Genomic DNA, 27,777 nt, shown 5'->3' on the forward strand with positions numbered 1-27,777 from the left:
AAGTTCCTCCGAGAATGAGTGTTTACAGTCAGGCTTGATAGATGTTTACAAAGAAGAGCAAATGTATTTCTATACTACGTGCACGAGTCAAGTTTAGTTAGTAGATTAACATGTCCCTTACGACCTACTGAATTCATCAGATAAACAGTTCATATTTATAATCCTTTTCCGGTAATGGAGACTGCGTCTGTTGCTGACTGGTTGAAGCTTAGAGACCACGAAGATAAGATCTTCACCATCTTCACCCCTGGGCGTGTGTCCTTTCATGATGCCTCATAACAGATTCTCTTGGGTCCAAGAGTCCTAAGGATCTGACCGTGACAGTCTTTGCAAAAATTTGACACGCATGTCTTTGAAACCCATTCAGAGTCACTTTCACCTTTTGGCTTTGTCCTAGTTATTTTTAGAGTTGATAAATTAATTTTGCAAGAGCAAAACAGAGCATTTTTAGGCTTCCATTTTTGGCTAAGGTTTAGGAAGTTCTGTTCTTTGGAGAACTGGCGGGTTTCCCACTGAGGCACACAGGAGCTCAGCCCGCACAGAGGTTTCCTTCAGCACTGGTCTGGATTCATCCATCCAGCTCTTGGATCTAGACCACCCGGACACGGCCCAGCCTCCATGCAGATGAGCAACCGGACATGCCGCGGCAGGCCAGTCTTACCCTGTTCTAGGCCATCCGAGAGTAAAGATTTCATGGTCCCTGCAAAGGACGTCTCATCCAGCTTATAATTATTTCTGCAATTAAGAAAGTCTTCCTTGGGTCAAATGAACTTACTTTCTGCAGTATAAGCCATCAGTATTTTGAGTCTAATGCTCTCATGATAGATAATTGCTCTTATGCTTAAGTAGTATTTTTTAAATTGTGAAACTCCTACATATTCATTGCAATTAGTGGAGAAGACTCTTTAAAGCGTAAGGGAAGTCAACACTACCAACTAGAGATAACTGTCTCTTTTTTAGTAATTTATTTTATCTTTTGAATTTTATTTGATTGTGGTAAGAACACTTAACCTGAGCTCTATCCTCTTAGCAAGTTTTTAAGTGTACAATAATATATTATTGTTGGCTGTAGGTCCACTATTGGATAGCAGATCTCCAGAATTTATTCATCTTGCTTGGCTAAAACTTTACGCTCATTGATTAGTAAATCCCCATGCGCCCTTTCCCCCAGTCCCTGGCAACCACCATCCCACTCTTTGATTTTGTGAATTGGATGACTTTAGATACCCGTGTAAGTGGGATCATGCAGTTTTTGGCTTTCTGTGACTCCTCGATTTCACTCAGCAGCATGCCGTCAAGGTTCGGCGAGGTTGTTAAATATTGCAGACTCGTCTTTTTAAAACCTGAATATGGTATTTCGTTGTTCGCACATATCACATCTTTACCCCTTCCTCCGTCAGTGGACATTCAGGCTGTTTCCATATCCTCACTCCTGTGCATAGTGCCACAGTAAACACAGGAGTGCCAATATCCCTTAGAGATCCTGGTTGCATTTCTTTTGGATAAATACCCAGAAGTGGGATTGCCGGATCATGAGGCCATTCTACTTTTAATTTTTTTTTTTTTTTTTAAAGATTTTATTTATTCATTTGACAGAGAGAGAGATCACAAGCAGGCAGAGAGGCAGGCAGAGAGAGAGAAAGGGAAGCAGGCTCCCCGCTGAGCAGAGAGCCCGACGCGGGGCTCGATCCCAGGACCCCGAGATCATGACCTGAGCCGAAGGCAGCGGCTTAATCCACTGAGCCACCCAGGCGCCCCTACTTTTAATTTTTTGAGGACCCTCCGTACTATACACTGTTCCGCAGCGGCTGCACCATTTCGTATTCTCACCAGTTATGTACAAGAGTTCCGACTGCTCCATCCTCAACAACGCTGTCTTTCAGTTTTTGTTTTGTTTTGTTTTGTTTTTTATGATAGTTATCCCAGCAGGTGTGAGGTGATACCTCACCGTGACTTTGATCTGCATTTCCCTGACGATTAGTGATGTTGACCTTTTTTTCACATATCTGTTGGCTATTCGTATGTCTTTGAAGAAATGTCTGTTCAAGTCCTTAGCCCACCTTTTTATCAAGTATTGGGGGGTTTTGTTTTGTTTTGTTTTTTTACTATTGAGTTGTCAGAGTTCCTTGTATATTTTGGAGATTAACTCCTTATCACATTTATGTTCTGCAGGTTCTGCTGGTTTATTTTTGTTTTTGTTGCCTGTGGTTTTGGTGTCGTATGGATGAAATCATTACCAAGACCAATGTCACGAAGGTTTTTCGCTGTTGTTTTTTTTTTTTCCTAGAGGTGTTACAGTTTGGGGGCTTACGTTTAAGTCTTCAATCCACTTTGAGTTGATCTGATGTACAGTATAAGGGTCCAATCTCATTCTTTTGCATGTCGTTATCTAGTTTTCCCAACACCATTTGTTGAAGAAACTATCCTTTCCCCATTATAGATTTATTGCAAACCCTATTGAAATCCCAATGGTATTTTTTGTAGAAATTTAAAAAACCCCAATTCTAAAATTCATATAGAACCACAAAGAAAACATGAATAGCCAGATCAGTCCTGAGGAAGAAGAACAAAGATGGGGCATCCTATTTCCTGCTCATGTTCTATAAATAAATAAATAAACAAACAAACAAACAAACAAACAAACTACAAAGCTATAGGAATCAAAATAGTATGGTACTGGCATAAAGACGGACATATAAACTAATAGAATGAGACATAAATCCTTGCCTCCATGGCCAACTGATCTTCAACAAGGGTGCCAAGAATAGCCATTTTTTTTTTTAAAGATTTTATTCATTTATTTGGCAGAGAGAGATCACAAGTAGGCAGAGAGGCAGGCAGAGAGAGAGAGAGAGGGAGAAGCAGGCTCCCTGCCGAGCAGAGAGCCCGATGTGGGACTCGATCCCAGGACCCTGAGATCATGACCTGAGCCGAAGGCAGCAGCTTAACCCACTGAGCCACCCAGGCGCCCCCAAGAATAGCCATTTTTAACATATAAAGTTTCTCTAAGTCCCTTTTTCTTTTACCTCAGTGAATAAGGCCTCCTACTATACACACCATTTATAGTGGATTTTCCACTGTGTTATCATTATTCTGTATCATCAAATATTTCACAGTATTACTTTGAAATTGAGACGTAATTCACTTACTATAAAATTCACCTTTTCAAGTGTAAGTTCAGTGGTTTTCTTGTATATTCGCAAACTTGCACAACAGGCACCACTATCAAATTCCAGAACCTCTTGTCACGCCCACAACCCCCTCCAAAATCCTGGAACTGTTAGCAGTCACTCCCCCTTTGTGCCCCTCCCTTCATCCCATGGAAACCACTCATCTACTTTCTGTGTTTAGGGATTTGCTTATTCTGGAAATTTCATATGAATGTACTCATACAGCATGTGGCTTTTTGTGTCTGGCTTTTTTCACTCAATATAAAATTTTCAAGGTTCACCTACGTTGTAGCATGGATGAGCATTTCATTCCTTTATTTTTTTTCTTTACTTTATTCCTTTTTACTGATAATAATATCCCATTGTATAGATATACATTGTGTTTATCCATTTATCAGTTGATGGATATTTGGGTTTTTCCCCCCTACCATTTGCCTATCACAAATAGTGCTGTTATGAATATTTGTGTACAGATTTCTGTTTGAATTCTTATTTTCAGTTTTTTAGGGGCAAGGAGTAGAATCGTGGGCCATAATGGTAACTCTGTGCTTAACTTTTTGGGGGACTGCCAAACTTTTTTCACAGTAGTCACACCGTTTTACCGTCCCACAAACGATGGATGAGGGTTCTGATTTCCCATATCCTTGGTAACAGTTGTTCCTGTCTGTTTGGCTGTACCCATTGCTGGTAGGTGTGAAGTGGTATCTCCTTGTAGCTTTGATTTGCCTAGCTCTAACCTAATGATGGTGAACATTTTTTATGTGCTTATAGATTTTTTATGTGCTTATCGGCCATTTGTATATGTACATATTTGTACATCTGTCTTTGGAGATGTGTCTCTTTGAATCCTTTGCCCATTCATTAGTTGAGTTATTTGCCCCTTTATTATTGAGTTATAAGAGTTCTTGACATGTTCTGGAGAACAGACCCGTATATCAGATATTATGACTTGCAAATATTTTCTTCTGTTATATATGGGTTATCTTTTCACTGCCTTTTGCAGCACAAGAGATTTTAATTTTTAGGAAGGCTAATTTACATAATTTTTTTGTTTGTTGATTGTGTTTAAGATCTCTATGAAAACATTACAAATCCAAGGTCATGAAGTTTTACAGTTACGTTTTCTTCTAAGATGTTTTCAGCTGTTACATCTTTGAGATAATTTTGTTTATAATATGAAATAGTCTAGTTTCATTCTTTTGTATATGGATATCCAGCTGGCAAGCACCATTTGTTGAAAAGACTGCTTTTACCCCCATTGAATGGTCTTGGCTCTCATGTCAAAGATCACCTTCCCTCAGAGTATGGGTTCATTTCTGGACTCTCAGTTCTATTTTACAGACCTACATAGGTCTATCCTTGTGTCAGTACCACATAGTGTTGGTTGCTATAGCTTTGTAGTAAGTTTTAGAACACTCAGTGCTTTGGGGCTCCTGGTGTCTCAGTCGTTAACAATCTGCCTTCAGCTCAGGTCATTGTCCTGGGGTCCTGGGATCAGGCCCCCGATTGGGCTCCATGCTTGGCGGGAAGCCTGCTTTTCCTTCTCCCACTCTCCCTGCTTGTGTTCCCTCTCTTGCTGTGTCTCTCACTGTCAAATAAATAAATCTTTTTAAAAAAAATAATAAAGATTTAGAACACACAGTGCTCCAAGCAATCCGTGGCTTTGTAGTAAGTTTTCAAATTGGGAAGTGAGACTCTTTCAGCTTTGTTCTTCTTTTCAAGATTGTTTTGATTATTCTGAGTCCCTTGCATTTCCATATGAGCTATAGAATTAGCTCGTCAATTTCTGTAAAAAGAGAAACTGGAATTTTGATAGGGACTGCATTGAATCTGTAGATCAGTCTGAGGAATATTATCCTCTTAAGTCTTAGAACACATGAACATGAAGAGTCCATTGAAGACTTCTGTAACATTTTTCGGTGTTTTATCGTTTCTTATGTACAACTGTTGCACATAGTTTCTTAAATATATTACTAAGTAATATAGCTTTCTTACTGTTTTGGATTGTTCATTGCAAGTATGCAGAATTGAAAATTATTTTTATATAACGACCTTGTATCCTACAACCTTGCTGAACAAGTTTATTAGCTCTGTTTTGTTATAGATTTTTTGAGACGTTCTACATAGAAGATCATTAGATAATAGAGATGGTTATACTTTTCTTACCAATCTGATTGGCTTTCTTTCTATTGCCTAATTTCCTTGGCTAAAGACTCCAATACAATGTTGACCAGAAGTGGTGAGAGCAGAGACATCCCTGTCTCGTTTCTGATGTCAGAGGAAAGCTTTCTGATTTTCACCCTTAAGTGTGGTGTCTGTTGTTGGCCTTTATCAGATTGAGGAATTTCCTTTTTATTCCTGGTTTATGGAATATTTTTATTATGAAAGGGCATTGGATTTTGTCAAATGCTTTTTCTGCCTCCATTGGAAAAATCCTGTGGTTTTGTCCTTCATTCTGTCAATATGGTGTATTGTGTTGATTGGTTGCCATATGTCACACCAACCTTGAATTCCTGGGGTGAATCCCACTTGGTCATGGTATGTAATCCCTTAGACACGTTGCTGTATTTGGTTTGCTGGTGCCTCGTTAGGGCTTTTTACATCTATGTCATAGGGAATACTGATATCGATATTGATATTGTATCACTTTTAATGGCTGCATGGTGTTTAATTACACGGATAAACCATAATGTAACTAATTAGACTTTCAGTTCTTGCCTCTGTCGTCCTTGTTACAATCAAGGACCAGCATAAAGTCCTGCACATACAGTTTTGCATTCGTCCCTGACCGCTGTCATAGGCTGTGTTCCGACAAACGGAGTAACTGAACTGGAGGTGGTGCAGAGATGTGTGTCTCATTTTGTCCCGGGCATCTTTATTTTCTTTATAGGGTTTTTGTTATTTGCAGAGGTCATTTATTTCCAAAGTCAAATTGGTCTTTTCTTATGTATTCTGCCTTTGTGTGTAGGCTCAGAGAAGCCTTTCTCACCTTGTTCAGATATACAATCTCCTCTCTATCCTTCTAGTTCATTTTTTAAAAAGATTTATTTATTTATTTGACAGAGAGAGAGAAAGTGGACACAAGCAGGGGGAGTTGGAGAAAGACAAGAAGGCTTCCCATTGAGCAAGAAGCCCAATGCGGGGCTCGACCTCAGGACCTGGAGAACATGACCTGAGCTAAAGGCAGATGCTTAACGACTGAACCACCCAGGCGCCCCTCTTTCCTTCTAGTTCTAATAATGCTGATGCTTTTTTTTTTTCCTCCACTTAAATTTTTATTCTATCAGAAATCATTTGGGTACATGGTATGAGATAAGAGTCTTTTTTTTTTTCTCTCTAAATGTTTAGCCCATTTTCCCAATGCCATTTTTAAAAACAATCCATTTTTTTATCCTCAGATTAGTCATGCTATCTTTATCTTAATTCTTATTTTTGGATTTGTTGTGATCCATTTACGATGTTTCTATTCCTGAACCACAACACTGCAATTATTTTATTTCTCTGGTCTCTTTTAATATCTGACAGTACAAGTCCCTTTTCATATTTTTTTCAACAATTTTCTTCTACAGAGAAGAATAAATTATTCTATATCTGCTATAGAGAAGAATTACTCTACCAGGTACATTTTATGATAGTTTTAAAAGGCATCCTTTTCATAACTCTTAATCGTGTTAGAATTTTTGTTGGAATTACAATACACTTACATAATTATTTTGTGCAGAATGAATATCATTCATCAAACTGGATGTTTTTTCATCCAGTCCTCTGTTCTGTTGCTCAGTAAAATGTTATCGATTTGGGGGGGGGGGGTGTGATTGCAATTTTCTTACCAGATTTATTCATAGATATTCTATACATATTTTCACTCATAAACAGAACTTGTTTAGCATACAATAACTTACTTAGATATATTGTGTTATTATACAGTTAGGTAATTTTTTATTAACTTTTAGAAAATTTAGAAAATACAGTGTGAATTTAAAAAAGAAATGACACACAATAGCCACCCTGAACACTTTGTGTTTGTCCTTCTGGTAATACATTTACGGTCTGACTGGTAAGATGCAATCTCATGGAAGGCTTAAGCCAGGGGTGCCTGGGTGGCTCAGTGGGTTAAGCCTCTGCCTTTGGCTCAGGTCATGACCCCAGGTTCCTGGGATCGAGCCCCACATCAGGCTCTCTGCTTAGCGGGGAGCCTGCTTCCCCCTCTCTCTCTCTGTCTCTCTGCCTACTTGTGATCTCTGTCTGTCATAAATAAATAAAATCTTTAAAAAAAAAAAAGAAAGAAAGAAAGAAAGAAAGGCTTAAGCCAGTGCACTAGCTTGTATCTTTTTGCTGGTCCAGCATTTTTTTTTTTTTTTTTTGGCGTCTGGGAGCTGCTCTTCTTATAACTAGTGGGGCTGTCCGTCACCCAGGTCCCTCTCCCTTACCACGGGGCTGGACAGTGTCTCGCTCTGAGGTTCTTCTCTGAGGAGTGCCTGTCTTCTGAGGTCTCGAATGCCACAGACTTCTAATCGCGCAATGCTGCCGGGAAAGGCCTTCCCATCCCAAGGGCACCATGTTTGAATGCATCGAACTTGGGGAAGCAGAGCTGAAAGGTGAAGAAAACAGGCTTTCCTGATCAACTATCCAGTTAGTCAAGCCAATCAGTTTGCTCTTTTGCTTAAGGGAGTGGTGGGTTGGGGGCGGAGGGGGAGATGACCCCCAGGTGAGTTAGGTCCCATTATTCCCCTGCCCCCCGCTCTGCCCTGGGAGGATGGATATTCTCCATGAGAGCAGGTCCCATGCATTGTCTGTTGCTTTCTTTCAGAGGGAAGGCCACCAAAGGCAGAGGCGTTTGCCAGGGTGGCATGGGGCCACGTTTGTAAGAACAGCGCCTGCGGGGGAAGGCCAGCTCTCAGCTGCAGGACCACAGCTTACTGTGATCTGTTGTTAGAAAGGCAAAGTTTGCATATGAGGGGGGACTCCGTGTCCCCGACGCTCTGCAGACTCATACTGCCTCCTAAGTAAAGCCTGTCTGCCGTGTAAGAGATACTTGGCTAAGTCTCACCCCTATTATCCAGTAAAATCGCAATTAAACCCCACCTCGTGGCAGTGACTAAGCTCAGCCCCGATGACTACAGTTCTTGCTGAGGGCAGATAGGACCCGTGTTGCTTGTTTACCTTCGCGAATTCCTTCCCTGTTTTTACAGGCAGGGCTCATCGTCACTGGGGCGTGCAGACCATCCGAAGTAGCCCAACACGTGGACCTCAGGTTTGGGGAGGGTGCGCGTGTAATTTTGGAACTCTCCAAATTCAAAACTAGGTATGAAAATATTTAGAATGAAAATAAGGGAATTTCAGCCAACAGCCAGAGGCTCGGAGGTTTAGGTGCTTCACCTCAAAGAACGTTTTCAGTCAGCTCACGGGATCTGCCTGCTCTGAAAGGTTTTCTGATCGTAGCCTGACTTCCCCATCCCACCTAGAACACACGACAGCCCACAGCTTATGGCAAGTGAGGGGCCCTGAGGCTTCGGGGCAAACTCACCTTGGAAGACAGACTAGCTTTTTTCTTTTCTTTTCTTTTTTTTTCCCCCTTCTGTTTGATATCTCAGGTTGTGAAAGAGCAACGTGCTGGTCAGCCCATGTTTTTAAATCCTTGTGTTGTAGAGAGGTACAAATTAAGTATTCAGGAACCGGTAGGAGAGAAGTGATTTTGCAGTGTGTGTGGGTGTGTGTGTGGGTGTGTCTGTGTGTGTGTGAGAGAGAGAGAGAGAGATGGAGGGAGGGAGGGAGGGAGGGAGGGAGAGGGAGAGGGAGCAGGGAGGGGTGGGGTGGGGGGAGGCTGTCAGAAGCCTTGGAGCCCGCCTGCTTCCTGAGTGAAGTTTTGCTCAGATGCTCACTGCCTGGGCCCCTTGAGTGTGGTTTTCCTCCTCGGCCAGCACCAAACCCCAGAATAGTGCGGCTGACTTGCTGATTGAGGTCAGCAGCTCCCGGGAGGCGCAAGAAGCCAAAGCCTTTGCAGTAAGTACATAGTTGGTTATTATTTAAGATGGGGATGGGAAATCTTAGAAGAACAGCTCTTTCTGGGGGAAGAGGTTCTTCTCTTTAGGTATAATGTCTAACAGACCCAGTGAACCCTGATATGACTGAGGCCTGATGAATACATTTTTGTGGGTGTGATTCATGGACTAGATCATTTAATGCTACACATATATGCTTTTGGGGGGCTAAGAAGGAATTTGAAACTCATCTTCTGACATCTTGAAAAAAAAAATAGTCTTTTTTCCCCTGCCTATTACTTTTTTCATCTTGCGAAGTAAGGATCATTAATGCTGACTTTAAGTTAATATATGGAGTCTGGGGGGAAAGAAATCCTCCCTGTGGGTACTAATTACTAGTACTATGGAGATCCGTTTTCACAACCAAAGTGAATAGGGCTGCTTCTGTGCATTCTTTTCAGCAAGTGTGGGACAGAGAACCACCCACTTGACTGGTTCTTAGGCCCCCGGAAAGTTCTAGAGCCCTCTGCCCTTGAAGGTGAGCACTGTGGAGTGTGCCCTCCCATCTTGCAGAGGGCTTGATAATGTCCCAGAGCTTAATATCTGGGCCAAACATTGCGCTCATGAGGCCTAGATGGCAGAACTTCAAAGATGAGACAAAGATAGAGGCTTTTCTAGGAAGTGACTTATTATACAGTTTCTGTTTAGACAGTATTTTGCACTAACCCTCCCCCAGCCCCCAGCCCCATCCTCACCCCAGCCAAAGGCACAGGCTGCTTTGAAATGTCTCTTCACCATTCTGTTTTTCTGGAAATGAAGTTTTTAGGGTTTTTTTGTTTTGTTTTTGTTTTTATCCTTTTTCCTCTAATGTCTTATTAGGATAAAATATTTAGCTCAGTAATGAAGGAAGTTGATGTTTGAAGTTTACTCGAACAATGTGATTTTCCCCACCTCATTAGACTGCAAAGGGGGGGAAAAAAGACACACACATTCCCTTTTTCTGCTGCAGGACTCACTAATATGGCTCCGTTTTGTTCCTTTACTACTGAGCTCCACAGACGACATATCTTTACATTACACGGTTCTAGTGGAGAGTAGATGTTTCACTTCCTTTAATGTTCCCTTGGCCAAGTGGGTTTACAAGTAATTGTTGTCTAAGCAGGAGAAACCCACAAAAGTAGGGAGAGCACGAAACTAACCATACTAAACTTTCAAGTGGAAACAGACACTATGTGTGAAGTAGCTTCCTCATTTCAATCCCCCCGCCCCCCACGCAAACCCGTATACATTTTGTCATGTGACAAAAATAACATTTTTGTTAGCTGGTAGGCACAGCACTCAAGTTATCTCATTTGATTCTCAAAACACTCCCGTAAAGTGGCTGCATTTATGGTCTTCACTTTATAGGCAAGGAAACCGAGGCATAGAAAGATTTTTGTAACTCATTGGAGTGGTGCACCTGGGATTGGGACTTGGGTCTTTCTAAATCCACAGTAAATTTAGAAATTAGAGAAAATAGTGACTCAATTCCACACCCTCAAACAACTTAAAATTTCTATACTTTTTTCTACGTGTACAACTGGATATTATATTGTAGGGTTTTTTTAAATGTTATTAGCGTCACGATTATTTTTAATAGTGTATAATGTTCTAGTCAGTGATTGTTTCATAAATTACTTAATACTTTCTGTTCTTGAAAATTGGGTTGTTTCCTTTTTCTCCTATTTATTTTCTTCCTATTATAAATGATACTTCAGGGGCCCCTGGCTGGCTCAGTCAGTAAAGCATGTGATTCTTGATTCTGGGGTTGTGAGTTCAAGCCTCATGTTGAGTTGCAGAGATTACTTAAAAATAAAATCTTTAAAAAAATTAAAAAAAAAAAAGAATACTTCAGTAACTACATTGTCCATATGATTTCCCCCAGGTTTCTGGATCATTTCTGTAGAGTAGATTCTCAGACATGGGATTACTAGATAAAAGGGACATGAACATTTATTTTAACAGTGCTGAATTACTCTCTATCGGCACTGTGTGTGAGATTCCCCCTTTGATTTCATCCATTTCACCAAGGACAATATGATTTTAAAAAATAGGCAAAACAGAAACCCTTTGTAATTTTGCATTTCTTTTAGTATAATTAACTTGAACGGTTTTTTTTTTTCACGTTTGTTTATAAGTTATACTTTCTCTTTTGCTCATCTGTTAGGATTTTAGTGGGGATTTTTTTGCTAATTTATATATGTTTTTGGTAAGATTTATTTGCCATACTTGTGTCAGTTATTTTTCCCAGCCTTCTGGTCACCTTTTCAAAACGAATCTTTTAAAAATGCAGCCATTTAACATTTTCACATAGTCCAAATTGTCCATCGTTTTTTTTTTCCTTGATTCTTCTTACCTTAGAGACCTGTTATTCTCTTTTAAGGGATTTTTTTTCCTTCTAGTTTGTATTTGGGTGGATGATGTGAAAAGTGGGCTCAAACTGACTTAAAATAATGCCAAACAGTTTTTCCAACATCATTTATGAGAAATCTTTGTGTTCTCTGGTTCCTCAGCTTTTCTGTTAAAAGATTTTTCTTTGTTATCTGTTTGATCTATAGCAGCTGTTTCTGTGCCATTATCTCATTGTATTATTTTTTTTAATTTTCAATTTTTTAAAAAGATTTTATTTATTTATCTGACAGAGAGAGAGAGATCACAGTAGGCAGAGAGGCAGGCGGGGTGGGGGGTGGGAAGCAGGCTCCCTGTTGAGCAGAGAGCCCGATGTGGGGCTCGATCCCAAGACCCTGAGATCATGACCTGAGCTGAAGGCAGAGGCTTAACCTACTGAGCCACCCAGGCGCCCCACACTGTATTAATTTTTGTTGCTTTGGTGATATATATATAGAGAGGATGTTGTGTGGAGTCAACATGAAGTACTGACTAAGAGTGTGGACTCAGGCAGGCTGCTAAGTCCTAACTTATGTGTCCCTTGGTTTTATTATTTGTAAAATGGGGATAGTAATAGATAATGTCCACTACGTGGGTTGTTAGGGTGAGGAAACAGAAGCTAAATTTAAAAAAAAAACAACACTGGAAACAGTATTTGATTTATATACATACGTGTAGAGAATATTTCATGCATACATGTATGTGTTTTATGCACACAAATGTACAGTATGTATCTTATATAATATGTATTAAGAAATATAGATCATATATTTTCTTACATAGAGTCAAATGTGTCATTCTTTCCCTATTTGGGTTAAGACAAACTTTCACACAGTCTTGCGAGACAGAGAAAGAACATTTGGCTCTATATGTGTTAAGAAACTTGGTACATTGAAAGATAGGCAAGTAACAAATATACATATGCAAAACACACACCACAGAGGATTACTACCCATTATAAATAAAGAATTCCCACGAATCAGTTAGCAAAAGACAAATACATAAAGAAAAACCGGGCAAGGACAATTTGTAAATAGGCAAGTTATATTTATTTTTGTAAGTAAGTAATTCACAGGAGAAGAAATATAGCTGATCAATAAACATATCATGTTCAATGTCAGTAAGAACCATGGAAATGCAAATTCGAATACTAATGAAATATTTCCCTTGCAACAGATTGGCAAAAATCGAAAATAGGTTATCTGGTATCAAAGAGAACATATGGAGATGGGCAACGGCAGTCACAAATGTAAGGAACAAGAATTAGTAAAGCTTTTTGTATGGCAATTTTACAAAATCTACCAAGATGTAAAATAACCTTTAACGTATCTCAGAACAATTTGGTACATTTTCAAGTAAGCATATACAAGGGTGATCATATTTACATTTAAAATTTCATTATTTATATTAAGAAACCTGAACTCCCAGGGCACCTGGGTGCCTCGGTCAGTTACGAGTCCGACTTTTGATCTCGGCTCAGGTCATGATCTCAGGGTTGTGAGATCAAACCCATCATCGGGCTTGGCCCTGGGCCGGGAGCTTGCTTAAGATTCTCTCTCCCTCACCTCTGCCCCCCACCACTTGCATGTGTGCTCCTGTTCTCTCAAAAAAGTAAGAAACTTACACTGCCTATTTTTTTTATTTGTATGTATATGCAAATTCATCTTAAAAAAGTAGTGGGTGTGTAATATCAGGCTGTTTACTATGGGAAGTGGAATTAAGGGCAAGGTCTCTCACCTTTTGCTATGTATATTTCTATGTTTGAATTTTTCTATAAGTCTGTATTTGTCTATTATTTGTGTAAGATAGAAAGACAGACAGGCATTGTTCCACGCCCACAGGCAAGAAAATTTTAGGGAGCAGAACCCCAGGTGTAGAGGCCTACAAACTGGGAAAGTACAAGACAAATTTTAGGAAGCATGTGTTTGGGTGGCAGTGTTTTCACATTCTTTACAGGCTTTCACTTATGTTTTAGGAAAGTGTTTTCACATTCTTTACAGGCTTTCACTTATGTTTTAGGGAAAGAAGCAAGGAACTTGTTGAGAAAACTCAACCTGAGAGGCAGAGAGGAAAAGCTGCGTCATTGCTGAGCTCTGACCTCTAAGCAGCTTCCCTCTCTGTTTTCCTGCTGTTTGCAGGGGGTCCGCACGTGGGTGGCTCATAGACCCCACCCCAGACACACCGTGCCTCTCCCCTTCCTATTCTTCTGTGTTCCTGTTTATTCCTTATTTTATTTTTAATGGTGTATCTATTTGGGGGGCATGGGGGAAAGGGGTACAGGGAAAGGGAGAGAGAAAATCTCCAGCAGACTCCCTGTCAAGCCTGGAGCCCAACATGGGGCTCAGTCTCACCACCCTGAGATCACGACCTGAGCCGAAATCAAGAGTCGGACATTTAACCGACTGAGCCACCCAGCCGCCCCCCTTTATCTGTATTTTCAAAACGTTCATCCGACCTTCATAATTGCCATTCATCTAGTTACTCGCCCGGATGATACCTTAGTGCCGAGTCCCAGCCAGGCCGTGCACGAGGCCCCGCGGAGACAAGGGTGAGCAGGAGAGGGAACGGGCCAGCCCTGTGGGAGCAGCAAACCCACTAACCAATTACTCATCCCCAATCATGAGCGTTGCTGGGAAGCTACCAGATAAGGAGAGTAATAGCTGAGAGCCCATTTAGAGGAGTGCTCAGGAGGGGGCAAGCAGAGGGAGGATTCTAAGAAAAGCACCAGTGGGGACTGCCCCCCTCCACCCCCCCCCGCATCCAGCCACTTAGAAGCCCGCGTTGGTTCCACCACTCCAGCTCTCCCGCTCTGTCCCCTTCTCTCCACTCCTCCTGCTGTTCGCTTTCTCCTTTTTTCTGGGACCCCCATTCCTCAGACTGTAGTCCTCCAAATTCCCTTTTCTCATCGTTTCTGCCATGGCTTACTTATCAAATTTCCAAAAACTGACATCACTAACATATTTTAAAAGGAAACTGTGGACTCCCTTGAGTAAATGAGAAATCGTGAAAACAAAATAAAGCCAACTCTGCAAACTAAAACGAAAATTTACCGGTAATGAAGGCAGAACTCTGTCACCCGGTCTGTAAGGCCTACGAGGTCGTTTGATCACAAAGGGATGCTCTTTATGGAAGGAGCGTGTATTAGGGTTAGATATTTAGCCAGTAGAAAAGGACTCTTGTCTATGATGACTTTGTTAGCCAGTAGATTTCAGGACAAAGGCGCTGCGAGAAAGAGATGGGAGAGGGAGACTGGAGAGCAGTGATTTATTGTACACTCCCAAGGGTGAGGTGAGCTGGGGCCACGTGACAGCCAGGGAGCCAGGGGTCACCCTCCGAGACAGCCCTTGGAGGCGCACCTGGAACTGCGGCAAGGGGCCACCTCCTAATGAGGAGAGCCTAACTCGTCTCACCCTGGGGAGAGTCAGCAGAGCGGCTGGGGAGGATTTTTGCAGGAGATGGAGTTCAAGATCCTAGGGGGCTGGTCTGGCTTGTGAATAAAAGTCTTCATTGAGCCTGGGGGCTGGAGAACCACTCGCTCGTGCACCCACTGCCTGGGGGGACCTGTCCTCAGTCTCACTGATGAGCTTAAGTGAAGGGTTTTGGGATTCCCGGCTTCCCCAGCGCTACCTGGAGCCCTCGCTGCCTGGAAGGAGCCCGTCCGCAGTGGGACGTGCTCAGCGGCTTGAGTGAATAGGTTTGGGCTGCTGAGCACCTGGGCGGGGGTCTCCTTGGCCACCATCAGGCCCTCCTCGAGGCCCTGCTGTCCAGCCTGGTGTTTGAGGCTCCTGCTTGCTCTCATCCCCTCAAGTCCCTCACACTTGCTTCCCGCCTCCTGCCAGGGCCTCTCTTTCCCTTGCCTGACTGTTCCCGCTGCCTGTGGATGTCCTCTGCCCCTTTGCCCCTAGCTAATGCCCCTTATCTCGGAGTCATCTTTTCCTGGAGTCATCTTTTCCTCGTGGAGCCTTCTCGGGCTGTCCTCCATGGCTTGGCCATACCCCCCTCCCACGTTAAGCTCTGAGAGCACACTGTGACTCTCTACAGAAGCTTTCACGGTGGAGATCTTTCATTTTGGGAACCATATGGTCGTCCCCTGCTCTAGACCATGAACCTCCCGGTGAGCAGGAATTATGTCTGTGTTTGCTCATCCTGGTGTGGCGCGCCTCCCTGAGAGGCAGCAGGTGCTCCAAGAAGGTTTGTTGGAGGAACAAATGAATGAAACAGTCCCCAGCTGTTTGACTGTGTGAACGAGTGAATTTACGCTAGTCCCTTGGGGCCTGACTTTGCTATTCCCAATGCAGCGACTGTCAGGGAATGGAGGGGAGTGGCAGGAGAGAAGGCTCGGGTGTGGGGACTGCAGGCCGGGGCTGGGGATTAGACTCCAAGGGATATGGGGGCCCGCTGGAGGACTTCAAGCAGACAAGTGATGGGACGTGGTCGCTGTTTGAACAGGAGCACTATGGATAGGGGTGAGCAAAAAAGTCAGAAGAGGATCTGAGCAGATGTGGGGTCTAACTTGACCATACAGCCAATGGCATGCGGCCATTGTGGTTGGCAGAATCCCCTTATTTGTTGCCCTGATCAGTGCCCTTTCCACAAAAGAGCCACAGCTCAGTCCCAAGTTTCACGTGTTAAAATACATATAGAACTTTTAAATTAACAAATGGTTGCTGTCCCCAAAAGCCACCACAGCGGCCCCGTGGCTCACATGCTCCAGTTTGGGACACACAGTGGCCTCGGCTTCCAACCCCACAGGGACCGCCTCGGGAATGCCGGGTCCTGCCAGCCCGCTGCCTCCTTCAGGCACAGACCCCGTCACACACGGAGGAGGCACACTGGGCTACAGAGGAAAGGCTACACCCCTTAACCCAAGGGGTGTAGGGCTTTTGGGACCTCCGCAGTCTGCTGCCAACCCTATTTCCAGGGCTGTTTTGCTCTACTTGCCACACCGCTCATCCCCTGCCGCCAAACCAAACCACTCCGGAACACTGACCCCGTGATTGTGTCCTCCTCGCTGCCTTTGGCTCTCACTGGAATTCTCTCACTGGAATGCCCTTTCTGCCACAGAGGGTCCCAGACTCGGGGCTTTAACACAGAGGTAATTTCCTCATAGTTCTGGAGGCTAGAAGCCTGAGATAGACGTGGCGGCCATGTCGGTTCCCTCTGAGGTCCCCTCCTTGGCTTGTGGACGGCCATGTTTGCCCTGTGTCCTCACGCGGTCTTCCCTCGGTGTGTGTCTGTGTCCCCGTTTTCTCCTTTTGAAAGGACACCACTCTCTGGCCGGAGGGCTCACCCCAGTGACCTCCTTTGGCCTCAGTCACCACTTGACAGGTGCTGTCTCCAAACACAGTCAGTGTGAGGCCGGGGGTGAGGACTGCAACACAGGATCGGGGGAGGCACTTTTAGTTCCGAACAAGAGTCTGGCTCCAACACAACTTTGTCCTCAGGCATTCATAGCCCTTCCGTTTCCCCTGTCCTCACACATCATAGCCCTTTGGCGGCGTTCGAACACTCTGTCCTTTGGTATTCATTCATTCATTCATTCATTCATTCACTGGAGCAGTCCGTCGTTCACTAGAAACGCCTGGAAACACTTCCTGAGCTCCTTCTGTGGGCCGGAGATCTGCTCGATGCTGGCGATCCGGAGCTGAAGACATGGTGCCCAACCTGCGTCCTTAGTGGACAGACAGACGGTTACAGCAGCCGTGACAGTGTGACACAGTGTGACCCATGCCGAGGCTTAAGGAGGGGCATGCGACCCAGCGCTGGAGCCGAGCCACTGGAACTTACTAGGTCAGGGGACGCTTCCGCTGAGCCCAGCGTGGTGAATGGGAGTCAGGAGGCTGGGGGAGTGGGGTGAGTGTCGCACCCGGAAAGGACGGTGGTGCGTGGGAAGGCTGGGAGTTGCAGGGGGCCACGGTGCCTCCGAGGAGCTGCAAGCCGTCCCTCGTGGGAGCAGGTGTCTGCAGGGGGCGTGCGAGAGAGTGGGGGCGGTGGGGCCGGGGGTGGGCACGCGGGTGCAGGAAGCCTGGCACGCGGCACTGAGGCTCTCTCCTGGAAGGGGTGGCGGTGGGAGGGCTTGAGCAGGGGAGGGACTCGAGCAGGCTGTGGTTGAGAAAGCCTGCGAGCACCGTGGTGGCAGACGCTGGCCCGAGTCTAGGTAGGGAAACCAGGAATAATTCTTCGATCCCCGTGAAGATGCAAAGTGTGGAACTAAGGGGAAGAGGAAGATCCGGGAGGGCTTTGGCAATCCGAGGGGCAGAACTTGGTGACTGACCAAGGACAGTGACAGGGCCGTCATTAGGTCCCCAGATTCCGAGTCTCCGCGGATGCTCCCGTTTTGAATGTGCAATTTGATGACTTGGGCTAAATGAGCACACCCATGGGCCCACCACTACAATCAAGATATGGAACCACTAATCAATATGGAACCTTCCTATCGCTCGCAAAGTTCCCTTTGTGGCCCTTTACAGGAAGTCCAGGTCCCAGCCCCCCACCCCAGCAAACGCCGACCCCTTTCTATCACCCTGTGTTATTTTCAGTGCTTCTAGCATTTCAGATCCATGGAACCACACTCTACGTAGTGCTTGGTGTCTGGTTCTTTCTCTCAAGACAATGCTTTTGAGATTTCTCCTTGTCATTCTGTGTGTCTGTCATTCATTCCTTTTTATTGATAGGTATGGGATGTATTAGTTTGATGATCTCACACCTGTGTGTGTGTGTGTGTGTGTGTGTGTGTGTGTGTGTGGCAGTGGTACCTGTATGTTTATGGGACCAGATTTTCAAGAGCTGCATTTTTTAATCTTCCACCTGTGGTGAGTCTTTGGCCTTCTGACCGTTTAGGAAGGTAAGTCCCAGGCTTGACCTACACGATCATACAAAAGCAGCATTGATAATGTAAGAGGCACACAGATAAAGGGCTTGGAATTTGGAGGCCCATGAAATAATTCCCAGCTTTTTGTGCGTGTCGGGAGGCAGCTGTGAAATCCAGTTACAGGAAAAGGTAACATCTGATCTGGGTCCTGAAGAATGGATAAGATTTGTGCATAAAGGGGTTGAGGGTAGGAAAGGTGGGCCGGGAAGAGGGAACAGGAAGAAAACAAGAAGAAAGGCTGGGAGGTGGGCAAGGCGCATGCCGCTGGGGGCCTGGAGAGCCCCCTTGACCGGAGCATGGATAGCATAAGGCGGGGGCAGGGGAGGAAGAAATGAGGTTGGCAATCTGGGCGTGGCCCAGCACAAGGAGAGCCTTAGATTACATTCCTTCAGCCCCCTTGAGCTTTAGCAAATACACGTGTAGCCGCTGTCACGATCAGGACTTACAACCCTTCTCTCACCCTCAAAATTTCCTTCTACTGCCTTATTGTCAGCCCCTCTGACGTGTGCTTTCTAACACACCGAGCGATTAGTTCTGATACTCCTCCTGCAGATAGCATCCCATCGTGCAGGTCAAGACCTCAGTCCCTCCCAAAGTCTGTCCCCACCCTCCCCACTCCCACTTCAGGCCAGTCACAAGTCCAGCTTGGAGGTTCCCACAACCCCCTCCTCAGGTTCGGTTAATTTGCTAGAGCGGCTCACAGAACTCAGAAAAATGGACTCATGGACTTTTACCAGTTCTTTATAAAAGGTGTAATAAAGGATCCAGAAGAACAGCCCCCTGAAGAGGATATAGTGTGAGGTCTCGGGCCATGATAACCACTGCTCTGTTTTCTATCCCTGTAGGGATGCCTTTTCCAGAATGTCACATAAATGGAATCATACCATAGTAACCTTTTAAGCTTGGCTTCTTTCACTTGGCATAATGAATTTATAATTCTTCCTTTCTTTTTTTTTTTTTTTGGCATGTCGTTCAGTACATGGACATACCACAGCTTCTCCGCTCACCACTGAAGGACAGGCAGGTCATTTCAAATTCTCGCTATTATGAACCAGGCTGTTTTGAACATTCATATTACAAATGTTTGTGTGAACACAAGTCTTCATTTCTCTTGGATGAATGCTGAGGAGTGGGACCACTGAATTGTCTAAGCGCAGATTTAATTATGTAAGAAACGACTACACTGTTTTGCAAAGAATCTGTACCATTTTGCATTTCTACCAGCAATGATTGAGAGTTCCAGTTGCTCCAAATCCTTGCTAGCACTTGATACGGTTTTTATTTTATTTTATTTTTTATCTTCTAGCCATTCTCCTAGGTGTGCAGTACTATCTCCTTGTGGCTTCAGTTTACATTTACTTAATGACTAATGGTGTTGGGCATCTTTTCATGTGCTCTTTTTCCATTCCAAAAATAGCTTCTCTGGTAAAATGTTGAAATCTTTGCCCATTTTTTTGTTGACTTCTGTGTTTTGTTCCTGTTGAGTTGGGTGAGTTTCTCATAAATTCAGGAATCAAGCCCTTCATTTTGTGTGTGTGTGTGTGTGTTCTACAGATGCTTTTCTTCTAACCTGTGGCTCGTCTTTTCATTTTCTTGATAATGTCTTTGAAAGAGCTGAAGTTTTAAATTGCGGTGAAGTCTAACTTACCAGGTTGTTGTTTTTTTTAAGATTTTATTTATTTATTTGACAGACAGAGATCACAAGTAGGCAGAGAGGCAGGCAGAGAGAGAGGAGGAAGCAGACTCCCTGTGGAGCAGAGAGCCCAATGCGGGGCCCGATCCCAGGACCCCGAGACCATGACCCGAGCCGAAGGCAGCAGCCCAATCCACTGAGCCACCCATTTAGTGTTGTATCTAGGAAATCTTTGCTGAACCCACGATCACAAAGATTTTCTCCTCTTTTCCTCTAGTACTTTTCTAATTCTACTTGGGTTTCATATTTAGGTCATGGCTCATCTTTAACCAGCAGTTGTTATGGGCCAGGCCCTGGGCCCAGAGCCGGGGGATCACAGAGGCATAAGAACGAGTCTTTTGCTCGAGTATCATCTAGGCTGGGGAGCTGGGCGTGGGGGAGAAAGTCAACAGAACGTGAGGCTCACAGGAGGGGCGCCGTGGACACTCACTGTGCCGGGGAAGCAGGACTATTCGCTGGACGAGGGGCCGGAAGCTGGGTTTTACAAGGACTGTCAGAGTTGGGCTGAGAGTGGGAATCAGGGGCAGGCAGCCCACTGGTCTGGGCATGGAGTGGCCCTGGGGAGGCCTGGAGAACAGACGATCCATAGGCAGCAGCCATCACCACGCTGGGTCTGAGCACGAGGCCCCTGCAAGGAGCGGGCAGAGCACGAAGTGTGCCTTACCCTGAAACAAAGAGAAGGCCGGGGGCGACGTTACCATTTGGCTCATGCTATGTTTTCTGAGGGACGGGGACCATCTTTCTTCCCGGAACGTCACTCAGACACAACTGTAGCACAAAGCCCATCCTTCAGGGGCAGCTGCGGTGACCTTCCCTAACTGTCTCCAGCTCTCACCCTAGGGACAGAGCTGGGGGCCTCGGCTGTGGGGCTGTTCCGTGTAGATTTCCTCCTGGGAACCGCGCAAGGGACACGTAATGACAGGGTGATCCCAGGAGCACCGGCGGCATGATCCCTCATATTCGCGGCCATTGTACTTATTCCAAACACAATACCAGAAGCGCGTCGTGCTGGGGGAAAAGAGAGCATATTCCAGGCACTGAATGAATTAACCCTTCAAAGCACAGCGGTGGCTTTCATTAGCCAGCTGGCGTTGCGGGAAGATAGCTGAAGCCCGTGGGTTGCAAGAGTGTTTCAGGAATGCGAAAGCAAGCAATCAGCGGCATTCAGTGATTTAACTTAATCCGGTGACAATAAGGAAACCCAGCGGAGTGGCAGCCTCCCACAGCCTCTCCGAAGGGACAGACTCTGCCCGTTACTCTGAGGGCGTGGCCACCAGGACTCGGGGGCAACTGGGGTGACGGTGCAGGCAAAAGGTAGCTCCCTGCCCCTTGGACCCTGTGCCAGCTCCAGAAGACTTCCGTCTTTCCCTCATTTCTTGACGGTGGCCCCAGGAGGGCACCCAGACTTCTACGAGGCTCAGCGGCTGCCCAGCCTCTCCCTTCTCCCTCCATCACACCAGGGCCAGAGCACCTTCCCCGGGATGCCGGCTGCCCGCCAGACCTCCCTCGCTGCCTGCCATGCTACGTGCACCTTGCCACGGCTCCTGGGCCACAGCGTTACCCCTCTGCCGCTCCCCCTGGTCCCTGCCACCACCATGGGCTTTTTGTTTTTTTGGTTCTGGGGGGTTTTTTTGTTTGTTTGTTTGTTTGTTTTGTAGCTGGGAGGTGCCAGAGAGCCAAGAATTCACTCCGTCCCCCAAAGACTCCATACAGTGGCAGACCTCAGAATTTCCGTGTTGCTTTAACGGTCCAGTTCCTGCCTGTCTCCCTCATCCCCAGAGGGATGTCGGGGACTGCCAGGGGGCCCTCCCTCACCAGCCTCCCGACAAGCCACCCCTGCCCGGCCCCAGCTGGGTCAGTGGAGACCTTGCTCTTCTGAACTCTGTAAGCTGTCATGATGTGGGGCCACCTTCTCGGAATAAAGTCATCCTCCTAGAGACCCACTTCTACCTGTCGGGGGTCCTTTGTGGGTCTGTCAGCAGCCAGGAAGACTCTGACCACGTCAGAGGAGAAGACCACCATCGTTGAGCAGGAAACCAGAGAAACCGGGTCTAGTCTAACTCCCCCTCTACGTGTAGTCTCTACTGGCCAAGCTCAACATTTACTTTGGTTTTTGGCTCCGTTGTCTCCTCGCCAAACACAAACACACATGGCGGCTTGGGCCCTCGTCAGGAGACTCCCCTCCCTGGGTCTCCCGAGGCACCCCGTCTCTGACGGGAGATGCAGATGACTGGAGAGAAACGGGGAGAGGCGAGCACATGACTTCCAAGGGGACGAGAAATTCAGTGGTCATGATTAGAGCCCTGAAGGGGGCACGAACCCCTTGAGGAAGTCCTGTTGCCTCAGTCACGGCCGTCGCCGGCCGGAGAGCTTGCTGCCACCATGGGGCCGGCGATGTGGAGGAGGAACAACCACCCCCAGCGCTCTCGCCTCTGAATCAGGAGTGGGGTGTCGGTGGGGTTCCTCTACCACAACTCTTGGATGGGTAAGCCACTTTCTTAGCAAGGGGACGCATGAGACGACCCTCTGTGGTTTCTCTTGTTGAGTGGCATTTGTAAGAGACGTAGTGGCTTTGTGCCCTGCCCCCTGCCGGGTCGTGGTCGGGCAGGTGCACTGAGGCGCGCTGGTGGAGGGCGCAGGAGTCGGCCGGGCGGGTGGGGCAGTGTGCCCTCTGCGGTCCTTGCATTGTTCCTGGAGGAAGTAGAACAGAATGAGTCAGAGCTGGCCTGCCTGTTGCCTTGGGAGCTGTGTCCCGGACATCACATCACGCGGCCTCACCCCTTGTCCCACCTGCCTTAGGGGCCCCACTCAGGAACAAAGATACAAAAAAGAGGTTGGATAAAAGACGAGATACCTAGACTTGATCCTTTAAATGACTGGGTCCCTAAGTCTGTGGTTTACCTCCAACTACCACGAAGGCACCTAACGTAATTTCATTTATTTTTATGTTTCATTGAAGACATCTGAAATCTTAAGCCATAAAAATGGACAGGATTATTTCTCTATTACCGTAAAACTAGGATGCATACCAAAAATTTTAAAAGGCTACCCTTCAGGAATAAGTCCAGGAAATGAGATGAAGGGATAGGTGATTTTAGAGATTCGGTAGTGAATAATTTTAGGAATTATTTCTCCAGCATGTTCTAAGTGACTGAGATGAATTTTTATAATGCTCATGCTTACACATCAATGTGAATAATGTTTCCAAGGTAATAATGCTAGGAGGCATTATAGCCGTGTCAGTGGGGTTCTCAACCTGAAAGCAGTTTTGGGATTGGATTTGTTTCCCACCGGTTTAAAAACTCGTGTATAAGGAAAAAGAGTGTCATTGCTTAATAATTCTGTCTTGGATTTGCCCATTAATTCAGCATGCACTCAGTGAATGATACCCGTTTGCTAGGCCTTGTGCTGCCCAACGAGGGAAGGGCAGGGAGACACCAGCACGCGTTTCTCCAATGAAAGGCAGAAGCTAAGTACCCATTAGCGAGTGTTTGTTGAGCACCAACGACATGCCCCCCAGTGTAAAGGCTGCAGACCCGTGATGAACAAGGATGGTGAAGCCCTCTTGGCACTGAGCTTCCGTAGTGGCAGAGGAAGGCAGAGGATCAGTGACCGCGATAGTCCTAGTTTGGTGAGGAAGGCTCGGAAGAAATGGTTGGGGGTGGGGAGGGGTGCGGCACGCGGTGGGGGAGTTACTCAAGAGAATGGAAGGAAAACCTCCCAAGAGGCCGTGCTCTTGAGCACAGACCAGCCGGGTGGAAGGGAGCCCACCTGTGAAGAGTTGGGAAAACCAGCCGGGTGGGGGGGGCGGAGAGTTCGGAGCTCTTCGTTGGGAACTCCCTGGTCACGTTCAAGGAGCTGGAAGCCATCTGTGGGTCGGAGCACCTTAGTGACTGAGGTGGGCCAGGCCTCGTGGCCAAGAGACTGGGTGGGGGGTGCTGTCGAAGCCTCCGGGTGAGAGACCAGGACGGCTCAGGTGGGAGCAGATCATGGACAGGGTATGGAAGTGCTGAAAGGGAGCCGCAGAGTTTTCTGGAGGTTTAGAAAGGGGATTAAACATTCATAGAGGGAGGTCTCGAGGTGAATGCCCCAAGATCAGGATGTCCCAAGTGGAGAAGATCAGGGTAAGTGGAAGGGGGGCTTGGCCAAGCCCTGTTGGGTTGTCCCTTAAATTGGAAGAAGGAGGAGCCATGAACCCAGGCCTGGGTGCCCAGCCAGAAGTGGTACCGCCTGGGTCCACACTGGGGAAGTTATAGCAGACTTCACGGCCTCACTCGTCACCGACCGTACAGCGTGGGTGGCAACAGCTGCCGCGGGGCCATCAGCACTAGAGGACGTCATCTCTAGCGATCGCTGAATGTCATGCCTGGCGCATGGTCAGTGTTGATAAGTGTTAGCTTAAAAATAGGTTAAGACGAAGGGTTTTGAGCAGGAAGTGATGATCCCAGCAGAACTTTGGGAAGTCTGTCAGGAATCCAGGGACGAGGAACTTTCCCTAGGGAAGTCTGCGTTGAAGAAAAAGGCAGGCCTCTCTCAGGAAATGGGGCAGGAGTCCCATCTCCCAGCCTGGGCAGCTGCCGGCTAGAGACACACGAGCCCCAGGGAAGAGCCCACGGTGTTTGGGCTCACTGAGGTTTGGGGCCAGGGAGAGCAAGCCAAAGTTTGTGCTGATAATAAAAAGGGGAAGTCGGGGGGAAAGCCGGCGAGTCAGGGTCTATGCTGTGCCCTGTGCCGGAGTTCAGCCACGCTCGGGCAAAGGCAAGGAGGCTGCCCCCTGGGAAGGGCTCCCAGGCCAGCCGCGCAGCAGGTAAGTCAGCCGGCAAGTCTCAGAGCCCTGGTGAGGCCCCCTGGACTGGGAGAAATTTCTAGAGGGGAGATACTTGACCTCACTTCGGAAGGCAGCATTGAAGTTGGCCAGGCCAAGGGGGCACGACCGGTGTCCTGTGCTTCCTCTGTTGGCCCCACACATCTCGTCTGGGTCTCTCTCCTGCCATGAGAGCAGAGAGCCGCAGACTGGAGAGCGCTAGAGGCTGAGCAGGGGGCGCTTCTTCCCCCAACCCCCTCCTCAACGAGTCTCCATGGCTTGGTTGCGTTTCTCTACTGAAGGCCACAGTTTCTGTCTTTCAGTCTCCCTGGGTCCCATCTACTTCCTCCCCTGAGTCCTGCAGGCCTCGGGGTGATAACGGTCTTAACCTCCTCTTGTTGCTCCTCCAAAGCCTCCCCACACCCTTGAACGCAGTTCCTTTCTGAGTCCTCCTCAGCGTCCCCGCTGGTGTCCCAGCCAGGGCCCAGAACCTGGGACCAAATAAATGGCATGGCCCACGAAGCTTCCACCTGGAGATCGGAAAGTCTCCAGTTCCCTCCTACACTCTTGTTTTCTGTTTTTCTTACCACATTTTTTAAAAATTGTGGTAAAGCACACATAATATGAAATTTACCATTGCAACCATTTTTAGGCAGGCAAGTCCATGGCATTAAGTACACTCGTGATGGTGTGCAGCGTTCCACCACAGAGCTGTAGTGCCCTTATAAAACTGGAATTCCAGACCTATGAGACAGTAACCTCCGTGCCACCCTCCCCCCAGCCTCTGGCAGCCTCCATTTTACTTTCTGTCTCAGTGAACTCGACTATTTTATATAAGCGGAATCCCACGTATGGCGTTTGTTTTTTTCTGGCTGGTTCATTTCACTTAGCATCACGTCCTCAGGGTTCATCCGTGTCGTGGCACGTATCTCATTCCTTCCTTTTTAGGGCTGACTCCTGTCCCACTGGACGCATATGCCACATTTTGTTTATCCGTTCGTCCATCAGTAGATGCTTGGGTTACTTCTGTCCTTCCGCTGTGGTGACTAATGCTGCTAAGACCATAGAGGGAAAGTCTCTTTTTGAGATTCTGCTCTCCATTATTTGGGAATTATCCAGAAGTGGGCTTACCACCTATGATAACCCTATTTGTTGTTGTTGTTGTTGTTGTTTTGAGGAACTGCCATACCGTTTTCCAGAGTGGGTGCACCATTTTACATTCGCTGCAATAGTACACGAGCGTTCCAGTTTCTCCACATCCTCACCGACACTTGTCATTTTGTTGTGGTTGCTGTTGTTGTGTAGAATAGCCATCCTGGTGGGTTGGATGTGCGTATCTCATGGTGGTTGTCATTTCCACTTCCCTGATGATTACTCCTGTGGAGTAATGAAAACCCCTTTTCATGTCCTTGCTGGCCATGTGTGTATCTTCTTTTTTTTTTTTTTTAATATTTTATTTATTTGACAGAGAGAAATCACAACTAAGCAGAGAGGCAGGCAGAGAGAGAGGAGGAAGCAGGCTCCCTGCAGAGCAGAGAGCCCGATGTGGGGCTCGATCCCAGGACCCTGGGGGATCATGACCTGAGCTGAAGGCAGAGGCTTTAACCCACTGAGCCACCCAGGCGGCCCATGTGTGTATCTTCTTTGGAGAAATGTCTATTCAAGTTCTTCGTCTGTTTCAAATCATGTTTGCTTTCGTTGAGTTGTTGGGAGTTCTTTATACACCCTGGGTATTAACCCTTTCTTCTTCTGCTCGGGCTGCCATAACCAAATACCAGAGACTCAGTGGCTTAAACAACAGATGTTTATTTCTCACAGTTCTGGGGGCTGGGAAGTCCAAGACTAGGGCGCTGGCTGATTGAGTTCTTTCTGAGGACTCTTTCCGGGCTCATAGATGGCTGCCTTCTCACTTGGTCCTTGTAAGATCTCTCTTTGATTCCAAGGCCACCAATCCTGTCACATTAGGATCCCGCCCTCATTTATGATCTCATTTAATTTTAATTTGTCTCCTAAAAGCCCTGTCTCCAAATATGATAACATATGGGGGCTAGGGTTTCAGCATATGAATATGGGAGTGAGGGGGACATCGTTCAGTCCACAGCAGACCCCCTTACCAGATAAATGATTTGCAGGTATCTTCTCCCATTCCATGAATCTTTTTTTTTTTTTTCTCTGTTGATTGTGTCCTTGGACGCACACAGGTTTTTAATTCTGACGTAGTCCGATTTATCTGTTTTCTTCCTTTGTTGCCTGTGCTTTCGGTGTCATATCAAACAACACATTGTCAAATCTAGCTCCACAAAGGTTTTCCCCTTTGTTTTCTTCTAAGCAGTTTACAACTTTCATGCTTGCATTTAGGTCTCTGATCCGCTTTTGAGCTAACTTTTGTCTATGGCGCAAGCCAAGGCTCCAAATTCGTTCTTTTGAATGTGGATAGCCAGTTTTCCCAGCACCATTTGTTGAAAAGACTGCCCTTCCCTACCGAATGGTCCTGGCCCTGCATTTCAGTTTTTATCCTTAGTTGCCCTTCGATAGCTCTTTTAAAACTGTTTCTACAGAAAGAGCTGTTGGAAGTATTTTATTTCCATCTCCTTTTCTCCTGCCTTGGCTCGAGCACTTTAAATGCTTTGATGTGAAGCCACATTATAGGTAAGGAAATAACTGCTAATTAGTGGCCATCCACTGCTTGGGATGTTGCCTTCTTGGTTCAGCTTTGGAGACAGCAGGATGGCCAGGGGCAGTGATTCTGAGCTCTTGCCCGTCTCAATATAGCTCCCAGATTACAGCCTCTTTCTTGGGTCTGATTTCATATTCAGTGACCCAACTCCTCA

At 46.3% G+C, this 27,777-nt stretch overlaps 1 protein-coding gene across 7 annotated transcripts in view; it reads left to right on the plus strand.

Moving 5' to 3' along the window:
• The window catches only part of SPECC1 (sperm antigen with calponin homology and coiled-coil domains 1), a 268,950-nt gene that overhangs the window by 45,595 nt on the left and 195,578 nt on the right, over nt 1–27,777 (plus strand). Inside the window, exon 1 of one of the 7 annotated variants that reach the window (XM_045985033.1) lies at nt 9,070–9,173. The exons of 5 other annotated variants lie outside the window; for them this stretch is intronic. The gene's annotated coding sequence lies outside the window, so the exon portion shown is untranslated. Of the gene's footprint in view, nt 1–9,069; nt 9,174–22,609; nt 22,628–27,777 lie in introns of those variants that run through there. One more of the 7 variants, XM_045985035.1, reaches the window with a different exon arrangement.

This window comes from Meles meles, chromosome 18, assembly GCF_922984935.1.
Source record: "Meles meles chromosome 18, mMelMel3.1 paternal haplotype, whole genome shotgun sequence".
In the NCBI taxonomy this organism is placed as follows: Eukaryota; Metazoa; Chordata; class Mammalia; order Carnivora; family Mustelidae; genus Meles; species Meles meles.